The following is a 12,031-nucleotide window of genomic DNA, read 5'->3' as shown; positions in this document are numbered from 1 at the left end:
CCATTTCTGACTAGCTGCCCACCCTACTTTTCCTTCCCACTAATTCCTGATTCCAGTCTCCCTGACCAGCCAGAACCAGTTTTCTCCCTCCAACTGTCAGTCAGTTTCTTTCCCTAAGATTACCAATTCTTTCAGGTAGTCCTGCAGTCTCCAGGACTTACTCCTTAATTAAAGATTGTGTCAGATCATGAACCTCCAGGAATAGGTCCAACTAAAATTGTCAACCATATCTCTTCCTCTCCTTTCAGTCCCATCTCAGACTCCTTTTCTATCTAAATTGAATTCCTTCCTTCCCCTTTGGTCTGACTTTTGGCATTTGAAGTGAACGACTTCCTCCTCTATGATGCTGGTGGGGGTCCAGCCAGCAGGGGTAGTGCATCACTGAGGCTATGTCTACACAGCAATGCCATTTCAGGATACTGGAATATCCTAAAATAGCTATCCCGCATCCTCACAGCAAGCCTGTTATTTCAAAATATAATGGGCTCACTATTCCGACATTCCTGTAAACCTCATTCCACGAGGAATAAGGGACATTTTGGAATAGTGGGTTATTTCGAGATTTGGCACTGCAAAGACAGCGCCAAATATGAAATAAGCTATTTTGAAATAAGATCAAAATAAGATATGCAATTTGCATCGTTCAAATTGTGTATCTTATTTTGAGCTATGGTTCAGTGCAGACACACCCTGAGAGCTCAGGGCCAACAGGCTGCTTAATCTCAGTTCCAGTGCCTGGCTCCTCCTTGTCTGGAGCAGCTGGTAGCAGTATCTAAAGAGAAAGTCCGGCTTTGTCTTTGGTGCCCTGATCTGGAGCATAATCAATTGTTCATGTGTTGTGAGATCAGCAGAAGGGATGGGGCAGAAAAGATGTACTCTGGAAATATTAGGCTGTTAAAAAGGTAAAAAGTGTCTAGGCATATCCAAACTATAATTTTTCAAAAGCTTATATCTTGTCCAAATTGGGATTTATGTTTTGGGAGGATGGCAGAAGGCATGTCCAGGATTCAATGGTCTCTCCCATCAAGTCCTTGCTCTAAATCAGAGGGCCTATAGCATTTCAGATAAAAGGTCTCCATTTTTTGTAATATGAACAAAATATATTTTTTCCTGGCCTTCTTCTTGTAACCAGCTCAACTGTTTGGCTGAAGTATTCCAAAATAAATTCAGCCTGATGCAAACACCCAGCAAAGAAAGTTTTAGACCAGCCCACAAAAAGTTACCAAAAATTATAAGCAACTGAGAACAAGGTCTTATAATGGGAAGCAACCAACCTTAATGATAGGGGAAAAAAACAGCCCTATCTATAACTTTGTTTTATAAATACAAAGAGGTTCATAACAGAGTATTCTACAGTGTCCTACATGCGCAATGCACTAAAGAAGGGTACGTGTGTGTGTAAACACAGAAGTTACAGGATAAACCTAAGTCTTCTTTGAAGCATGTTTACCTGTTGTAGCAGGGGACAATGGTTTCACTAATTCACACCTATATTATATTTTCCCATCTTAAAAATGTCATTTTGTTATAAATCGGATTTAAAAATGATGGTGCTACAAAATGACATCTCTTTCAACAAGGGCCCTCTTCCTCTGAATTCTACATAGCTGAGCATACTGACAACTCTCAATGATTCATAACCACTGAATAGTGAAGGCAGTACTTGTATTCATAGAAGGACACTACCCTGAGCTCTAAGCCAGCTATTTAAAAAAGCAGCTATAGTTACACTCAATGTTTCATTAAATCCCTTTTCTTGTTCATATTTAAACTTTACATTAAAAATACCAGCCCCTGACAAGATGGATAATACAGAAGTATAGCCTCTAAAATCAGTACTGTTTTCTTGCCTTCACCTGGTGCTTTTCATCTTAAAAATTGCTAAAAAAAAGTACTCACTCCATATGTGCACAAACACTTACAAAAACCTGAAGTTTGTTCATTGTGCCAAATTCACTCAGTCATACTTCAGTGAGCTTAGTAGAGAGACACCAATGTAACTAAGAGCAGGTTTGGCCCATTTATATTTTAACCTAAATAAATATGAGCATGCAAAAGAAGAGCACACTTAACTATTAGAAAATAAGATTTTTAGCCAAAATCTCTTGACTAATCAGTACTCATTTTCATCCTGCAAAAAGCCTCTCAGCTGTTGCCTTGCTAGAAAAATTTGCATGGGTAAAGCACAACCAAAGCTCTTTACAATCTTTTACTCAAAGAAAGGGACATATGGGAATAACTTTGACAACTAATGAAATACAGCCACCCCAATGTGGGTCACAGTTATGTAGCAGCACCCTACAATAGCTTAAAATGGGAAATGAAGTTTGTAATACCAAAATGAAATACAGGCAGTCCCCGGGTTACATGGATCCGACTTACATCGGATCCCTACTTACAAACGGGTGAGGCAACCCCGCACTAGCTGCTTCCCCCCAGCAGACCAGGGAGACGCGAAGCTAGTGCCTCCCCCTGAGCAGACCAGGGAGACGCAGAGCGGCTTTTCTCAGCAGACACCTCAGCTTGAGAATAAAGGACTAAGGGAAGTGAGGTATGGGAGAATAAAACTGAGCTCTGGAGAAATGTTTGGCTAGAGTTTCCCCTACAATATGTACCAGTTCCGACTTACATACAAATTCAACTTAAGAACAAACCTACAGTCCCTATCTTGTACGTAACCCGGGGACTGCCTGTAGTAGGAGAAATTTACAATGGCAAAACATAATTATTGAAGTTGGAATTTGTCCAGAATGGATTTAAAGCAATTTGATTAGTATTAAATGTCTGCTAAAAAGTTCTTTTCATTCATGGTTCATGTAGGGAAAAAAAATGAACTCTTATATAGTGTAGTAACTAACTATAAAAAGGAGTTATGTGATTTTATGGCTGGTTTCATATGTTGAGGTTGATAAGAGTTCCAAGTGTACTGTACATCTGTGAGAGGATCCGGGATTATTCATGAGGCAGGAGCTTGAATGACATTGCAGTTAACATTTGGCATCACCTTCTCATTGGTCAAATCATTTCACACCCTTTTTAAACAAAGAGCTGGCACTAGATTGCACTATATTACATAACTAACCGAGATTATGTCTTTTCAGAAAACCTCGTGTGCCATCAGGAAGCTCTGTAAAGGAAAAAGGTTTTCTTATGTCATAAAGGTGCAATAAAAGTATCATCGTACTTGAGTAAACACAGCGACACTTTAGGCCTAGACCTGCACCCCTTCGAGCTGGGGCAGTGAACGATGTGTCCCATTTGAGTCAGTGGAAGATTTTACCTGAAACAAAGATCATAATATCAGGTCCTAAAAGATATATATAAAACAGACATATAGACTAGGTCAACAATGTTTTTAAATTTCAAAAAACACATTTAAGCAAGATTGAAAAGGAAACAATAAATATTAGGCATTAATTGCTCAATACCATTGTGCCATGGGGCTTCCAGAGTTTTCTTCTCTGTGTTACCAAAAGTACAATAAAAACACATTTCAACACAAACTCTTTTTTGAAAGTCCCTTAATGAAAATGTTCCAAAACCTTAACATTTCAGATAATACATTACCCAAGAATCACACTTGGAATTTTAATAAGCCAGATTTAAACTTACCACCAATTCAGCATACTAAAACAACTTGTATTTTTCTCACTTCCGCTCTGAATTCAGAGCAGTTGTTTTTATTGTGTTGTACATTAGGAACTTAACCTGTCTCCATGATTAAATAGTTGCAATCCCCACAGATATGCATAGCACTAGAGATTTCAGATTCCTGCTGTTGAATACAAAGAAAATGATAGTAGTATAGCCGGAGACATGCTCTCAAAGGGGGAAAAAATGAAAGCATTCTCACTGGTTTCTATGCAGTCCTGGATGTCTCTAGGAAGCAGCCGGGAAATAAAACTCATGCTGCTGGAACAAATCCCCCTTCAGTTGCATACCACAGCAGCTTTACTGTAGACACAATTATCCTCTTATTAAAGATCTTTATCATCAGCTAAGCAGATGAGGATGGACAGAGTCAGTGGAAATAAATACAAAAGCTTCCAAAGCAAGTTCAAAGTGACGTTCAATAAATCCTTTCCAAAATGTTCACTAGCTCTTTGTACATGCATATTAATGCAAAAGGGGCCCAAAATGCATTTTCTGCACACCTCAAACTCCCTCTGAAATCAGGGAGGGAGGAGGGGTGACAAGGAAGATAGGATAGGGCCCAAAATAAGAAATTCAATAGAGATCAATTTTAAACTTTCACCCGTTTCTTTGGTGATGCAAAGCTAAACCTCTCTTGTGGGCCAAAACCATATCATGAGTCTTGCATACTCAACATCTTTGTGTTACAGCAGCGGTTCTCAAACTTTTTGGTCTCCAGAGCCATTTACATGCATGAAAATGTTTGTGGAGCCACAGCGATCCACTGATTGTATGTGTTGTATCTATTGATGTTTCCAGTTTGTCAACCTCGCGGAGCCCCTGGAGATGTTTCGCAGAGCCTTCGGGCTCTACGGAGCACAGTTTGAGAAACACTGTGCTACAGTAATAGTAGTGTTAAAGTTATTTAACAGACTGATAATTACTTGTATTGAGCAGAATGTAAATTCCCAAAGGGAGGATTTTATAGGTTTTATTCCTTATTAGTGAGCTTTTTTGGTGTCATTCAGGTAAAACCAACACATTTGTATTGCTGAGCTGTTTAAATACTATATTGTAACAGAATAGAGAGGTGAGCGAAGTTAGGAGCAGATACGTTTGAGGTGACACTTTCATTTGTGAACGGCAATCACAGATGGACTTAGTGTTGCCTTTATTTTAATGTGCATAGCTAAGGCCAATATCTGCATTCCACCCTACATCGATATACCATATGAAGACCTCAGGCTTCCAGAATTTCTAGTTTAAATTCTTCCCTAGGTCTATGTCTACACTGTGCTGTTTTGCACAAGAAATATGCAAAGGAGGCGAAGCGTGGAATATCACCGCGCCTCATTTGCATAATTAATGAGCATCCACTTTTTGTGCAAGAGCCATTCTTCCTGAAAAAAGTGGAAGAAGGGCTCTTGCACAAGAGGGGGTTTTGTGCAAAAAGCGGCAGCTCATTATTTATGCAAATTAGGCATGTCGATATTTCACATGTTGCCTCATTTGCATATTTCTTGCACAAAACAGTGCAGTGTAGACCTAGCCAAAAGGTTTACATTTACAATATCTATAGCTTTTTAAATTCATATGATGTATTTTTCAAGTTCTTTCCTGTTTTGTGTGTCTTTTTCAGCGTTTCAAACTAATTTATGTGGTGAACATCAAGGCAAGAATAGCCAAACCTATTTAAAATAGCATTTGATAAAATCATGTAACTTTTATAGGAAAGTGGTAAAGAATTTCCTGCAAATTAGACAATATGGCCTTATACTAGTCTCCTAAACCACTGTTTAAAATTAAGTACCTAATTTTAGGCACCTAAATCCATTAGATACCTCAGTGAATGGCCTGAGTTATAGATCTGAAGATCCCATTACATTGTACCTCATTAACACAAAGTATTTAAGGGTTGCAGTTTTGCTTTTCTTTTCCTGTTGAAGTGCTCCTTTATATATGATCAGGTAGGCTTTTAAACATTGGATCTGTTCCCTTCAAATATTTATAGCAAGCTATACAGACTCCCCAGTGTATTTTGTAGTACCAAGATCTGGAAAGAAGCAAGGGAGAAAGAGTAGAACAAAGAACATTTGCAATAATGAATTATTCTGAGGTAATCCACCTTCAAGAGTTTAGCACCAAAGAAATCTTCCATCCATCTAGCACAGACTACACAGATTAAAATTGGCTTAACTTTACCATGTGGATTTTTTATATCCTCGAACAATGTAGTAATGTCAATCTACTACTCTAGTGTGTCCCATCTGTAAAGGAAACTGGGAAAATTGCTGCAAATAGAACATATTGGGTTGGGCTTCTGAAACCAACAGTCTCATGGAATCTCTGACAAAGGTGAAGTCCTTCCTTATTAAACCAAGCTGTGATGCTTTATTACACATTAAAATCATTTAGGTTCTGGCTAAGAGGTATCCCTCTAATATTGATTTTTTTCCTCATGTTGTGAAGTACTATTTTGCTAACTACATAGAAGAAACACATGCTAGGTGGGAGAATGATGAGCAGCACAAAATTAGGTAGGGTAAAGGCAGGTGAAGAAAATTAAGGTCCACTGCAAAGGAGTTTTAAACATGATGCTCCATAGATTTAGTGTTTTACTGTTTTCCTCTTTGCTTTCCTACATCCGTACTATAGATTTCAGCAATAAGATTAGCTTATTAATAGATAGATTTGGAAATATTGCTGCATTTTGAAAGGAATATGGTTTAAATAGACCTGTAGTCCAGTTATTCACCCTGCATGTTCTTCTATCCTTCAGCTGCATCTACACCTGGAATTAGGTTGACTTAACACTATGAGGCTAGACAACACTGAGTGACATAGCTAGATTGATCTAAGTTTTAAGTTAAGGGCCATGATGCTTTGCTTTCAGGCTGTCTCTGCTTGATTTTATCTCTACACGCTCTCTCTGTCACTAGGCATCATTCCTTGTGCAGAGTCTGTTCCACCTAGCCATACAAACACTCAGCTAAGCCCCTCTGCCCAGCAGTGCAAATCTCTGGGCAGACTCCATTATGCTTTTGTCTCTTATAGATGTCTTAAATGAAGCACACATTCACATCCATCAGTTTCAGTGTGGTTTAACTGAACCCATGACAAGGTTTAACCAAGTCACATCATCAAAATAGACTAATATCCAGCTTCACATCTGACCAATCTTACATCCACGGATGGCAGATGACCCATTGGATTGGGGTGGCTAGTCTCCACCCCCACCCCCGATTGAGCCCAGAGTGCACACACCCTTGCAGCTGCCAGACCTCCCCCTAGTGTTCCAGGTGGGTGGTACACAGCTCTCCAGACATCTGATCACTGGTGGACAGTGCTTGGTCCCCCCAAATCAAAGGGAGCATAAGGGAGACAGCCCCAGGAACCACTAATATCCAAGCACTGAGCTACATGGCTCCAGCAGCCCCAGCCACCTGAGGTCTCTCCCTTGTCAGCTGTAGCCACCCTAGCCCTATGCCCAATTCCTAGCCAGCATGATTCTCTGAAGAGGAGCAGCCAGCCAGCCAGCCTGGTATGGGACCAAAGGGGAAGGGCAGGACAGCAGAGGGCCTTCCAGGCAAAAAAAAAAAAAAAAAAAAAAGGCGTGAGGCCACACAGCATAGGCTTCCCCAGCTTCTGACAGGCATTACTCATGCTCGTGTCATACTTAATTTGGCTCATTGCAGTTAAATGACCAGTGAAATGTCTAATTGAATCCAACATAGGTTTTGGAAGAAACTTACACAAAACCTACCCGTGATTGGAATTTTTTTTTAAAAAAAACCCTATGAAACAGTTATTGAACAAATAAACATGCACCTGTATCATACACAATTCCCTTACATTCGCCACTTTTGCAAGACCATGGTACATTTTGTACAAAGTATACCTTGGGAAGTATCATCAGAAAACTCAATCTACGGAGCATTACTAGAAAAATGCGAGTAGGAACACTATGTAAAGTTAGTAGATTTTACTGTATGATATTGAAATATGGTCAGCAAAGCAGGCACAGACCAGTTCCTCAGAGACAAAAGGTTAGCCATCACCTTAGCAAGGTTGAGCAGAAAGGGTGTGGGTGCAAAATTTACATCTTGGCCTACAGAATTGCTGACCCTTGAACCACAGCTGGAGAGGATTATTAAAGAAAAGAAATGCTGTAAGAAGGTAAAACAGAGAAAACAAGTCACCTCTCTCCTGTCATCCCTATTTACAACATCAGTGTTTGAAAAATAATGAATAATTGAACTGGGAGAGTGGTCCTGGTTGAAAGATCCAACTAGAGTTCTGTAACCCATAGAGAGAGAAATCTTCACTTTGAATTCACTTAGATATTGATAAGTTAGGTATTAGTTTGTGTTTTACATTTTATTTTTTTGAAACAATTCTGACTTTTATGTCTTATCACATATAATCATTTAAAAATCTATCTGTAGTAAATACATTTGTTCCATTGGTTTATTTAAGCCATTTTGTTTAGATTGAAGTGCTTGGGAACCTCCATTTGAGAAATGGAGTTTGCGAATACCCTTTTTTTCTAATGAAATGATGGACTTGCTCTGAGCTTGGCCTGAATGGATGGAAAAAGCTGGGCAATACAAAAATACACATTTCTGGGAACAAGTCTGGGACTCGGAATTTGCTGGTGTCGCTCTATAATATATATATCAGGAGTGGTTGGTTAGAAGCACTTATTCAGCTGGGAGTGGTTTTGCATGCTAGAGGCCAAGAGTGGCTGGCAGCCAAGCACTGTAAAAGGTGCTCCCAGACTGGAGAGTTGAGGAGCTGTTCAACAGTCCAGATTGTACCTTGGGGAATGTCACATCTAAGAGCTCAAACATTGCAACACTGTTAATGTACGAATAAAACTGAAATTCACTCAGGTGTAAAGTTGACTGGTCTATTGAGCTCAGAGAAATTCAAAAATTTAACAAACAGTATAAATAGCAAGGGGAAAATTTACAATCTTCCAGTTTGAATGATCTCAAGTGTTCTTTAACAGGTTAGGACTTCAAAACAAATTTAAAATAGTACAAATACACTAATACAGTATAATATTTACTGTAATTCCAAATGTATTTATTGGTAACATTTTCTATAGCATTTATCCATGCACTTCTCAATGAATTTAGCCTCAACATCATTGAGAGTCCAGAATGAATTAGTTCTATTTTACACACAGAGATCTAAGGCACAAAAATTCAGTGGTTTCCATAAAGTCACAGAAAGTAGAACAGAGCCAAGAATAAAACCCAGGTATTTTTTGTTACTTACCCACAGCTCATTGACATAAAATTTCTTTTGACAGAAGTTTGATCATCAAAGTATCCCATTAAAATGTTACAATATGCCCCTCCCCTCAAAACAATTTCAAGAAATCTTGTTCAGCAAGTTAAGAAAAGCGAACTGGATTTATGAAGTGATCATAAAACCATATTCTAACTACCACTATTTAAAATATCCAGATTGGATAGTACATGGAGCTTCGTGAGAAAGGGGAAAGAAAAAGAATAATCAGCATCAATCTCCTTCCTCATTGCTACTTAGAAGTTTGAAGCTGCACTTTCATTCCATAATACCCATTTCAGAGCTTCTAATGCAGCCTAGATGCATAAAGGAATGGCGACTCATGCATTCATTGGTATACACATGGTTTTTACTTTGCAACTGAAAACTGTTATTTCTCCGATTTGAGAACTCATTCGTCTCTAAGCCTAGAGACTGGATTGTACCTCAGTAGACAGAAGCTTTATTCTCAACAGCAGCCTGACACAGGGGGGCTGACAGATTTGCTGGGCCCCTGTGCAAGGTTTGGGGACATGCTCCCAGAAACCTTGAGCAGAAGGGGTGTGGTTGAGGCAGCCAGACCTCAGCACCACCCAGACTGTGCCGCACTCCTACCCTCCCACCCAGCCCCCAGTACTGCCTGGAGCACTCTTCCTAGGGCTCCAGGGGTAATTTAAAGGGCCAAGGGTTCAAACTCCAAGCCCATTTGAAAAAAAATCACCAAGTCCCAGGTCAACTGCCTCCCTCCCTCCTCATCCCATGAGCGGATGTGGCCCAACTTAATAAGAGAGCTTGGGAAAGTCATTTAATGTCTCCTAGATTCAATTTCTTCATCTGTACATTGAGAAGGATAATGTGCTTATCCGCATTTTTTCATGACTTTGCAAACCTTTGAAAGTGCGCCACTATCCCATTTCACATGTTCTTCTTTCATAGGAACTTTGAGGCATTCCCCTGTTTACAAAGATGTATCAGCTTGCTGTTGAAAACTAGGAGTATTTCATCATAATGTCAAGAACGTGTTGAAACATCACCATCCAGGATTACCAATATCTATATGTGTTGCATTTAAAAACTTGATTTTTAAGTCAGTCTAGTTTCTTATTGCAAACTTACTTCAATCCACCATCAGGCACCTTGAGAAAGGTCTTGTTGTAAAAGATGTGTCCCAGGCCTTTTTTTTTTTTTGTGCGCCAGATCCCAGTGAAGTGCATGCTGAGTGCTCTAAAAACAAACTATTGCCTCAAGCTATACAGATAGTGCAGATAGAATGTCTGATGTTCTGTTCTGATCCCAAGCTAAGTCTTGAAGCTGTTGTAAAAAGTTAAGATTTTGTCTTGTATAACTTGAAATTCCAAGTTAAACTCTTAATTAGTCAAGGGTTGGTTTCCACAGACTAAGGATTACAGAGGAAAGGAGCATAGCAGAAGATGGACTGTCAGTTGGAGAGTGCCAAAAACAAAGACCACTTCAGCACTGAATTCTGTCTGCAGCTGTCTTTTAATATAGATACATGCTAGACTGGAGAGGACTGGTTTATCCTGCACTTTTTACCTTCAGTTCACTGAGTTACATGTGACATAGGTGGCGCGCAAAGAAAAAAGTTATCACTCCTGGCTAACTGTGGACTTTAAAAGATGTTCATATCAGATCAGAATATACATGGGCATTGTGATGGTGCCATTCTTGTGAATGCTTCCATTGGTCATTACCTAACCAAATTTATCAAGTATTTCTTGCAAGCCAACACAAATTAACACCCCACATTTTATTAAGATTTGAGAACATCTCAGAGGAGTTATTTTTATGAGAAAAGTAGAAAACTTGTCATGTTAGATTTGAAGTTCATAGGTATTTTAGGCACTTCCTCATCCTTAATATAAGATTAGATAATGACACATCTCTCTCGGTAAAATGCTTTGAGATCGATGCATAAGAAGTGTAGTAAGGGTTACAGTATCGATATTTCTGCCCACTGGCCCTTATAAAATAGATGGTACAATCAGCAAGACTCTGGAAGAATGTATCCTAGCTTCTAACCCCACTGAATATTCATATTCAGCTAATTCAGTCCAGTCTAATTAAGAGTAGAAAGTGATATCATCTGTCATTTTTATTTGTTTTATAGGTGCCAAGGAAAGCCTCAAACTGAAGCATCAAACTTAGGTAACTGGTACCTGCAAGGAGGGGGGGTGGGGAAAGGGAGGTGCAGGGAAGGCTACCCAGAGGAACAGAAAGGGGGCATAAGGAAGCATTTCATTTAGCAGTCCACAATTTGGCAGGGTGTCACAGGGGTGCCCTAATGCCAGGGCGCCCCTCGTTGCTCCCCCACACAGATGTTGTATCATGCAAGCAAGGTAGTAACAAACTTCAACAGGACTTTATTTACCAAAAGTGGAGCCTCTTTACAAAGCTGCTGCATCCCTCAGTAGCTCTCACTCAGCCCATGCCAATCTTCTCCCCCCTCCTTCCTGTTTCCTGTGCTTCCAGACTCCCAACAGCCAATGCTCCCAGTTCTAATAATTACAAGCAGCGTCTAAAACACCACAACAGAACAGCCCCTATTAGGCTATTTACGGCCCTTGGGACCTAGTCATACGCCTAGTGTACCCGTTAAGGTAATTACGGCCCCTCAGGCCTAGTCACAGACCCAGTTTCATTCCCTCCGGGTGCAAACAGGCTTACGGCCTATTTGCCATGTAAGCTTCCTCTAAATTTAGGTAGCTGGTTTACGGTTTGGTGGAGCTGTAGGGGGACCCGGGCCCTCCCACTCTGCTGGGTCCCAGCCCAGGGCCCTGTTGGCAGCGAATGCTCTCGGTGCCTGCTCGGTGGGGATGCTTGCCAGAACACGCCGAGCTCCTGAAGGACAATCGTTTGCCCTGGGCCACTTCCTACCCCTACCGGTGCACCGCACTGTCCTCCACGTGTGGCTCCGGTGGTCACTCCCAGTCTGGCGACTCCCTTGCCCGGCGTTGTCACTGTGTCTGCTGTGGTGCCTGGTGCTGCTGCGGAGGTGGCTACAACTGCTACGGCGCCTGCTGCTGCTCCAGGGGCAGCTGCTCCTGACACTCTGGTTGCAGGAGCTGCCCAGGAGCTCCTGCCT

The sequence above is a fragment of the Pelodiscus sinensis genome, chromosome 5 (genome assembly GCF_052426305.1).
Source record: "Pelodiscus sinensis isolate ZL-2025 chromosome 5, ASM5242630v1, whole genome shotgun sequence".
NCBI lineage: Eukaryota > Metazoa > Chordata > Testudines > Trionychidae > Pelodiscus > Pelodiscus sinensis.
Note: the sequence above shows the minus strand (reverse complement) of the source record.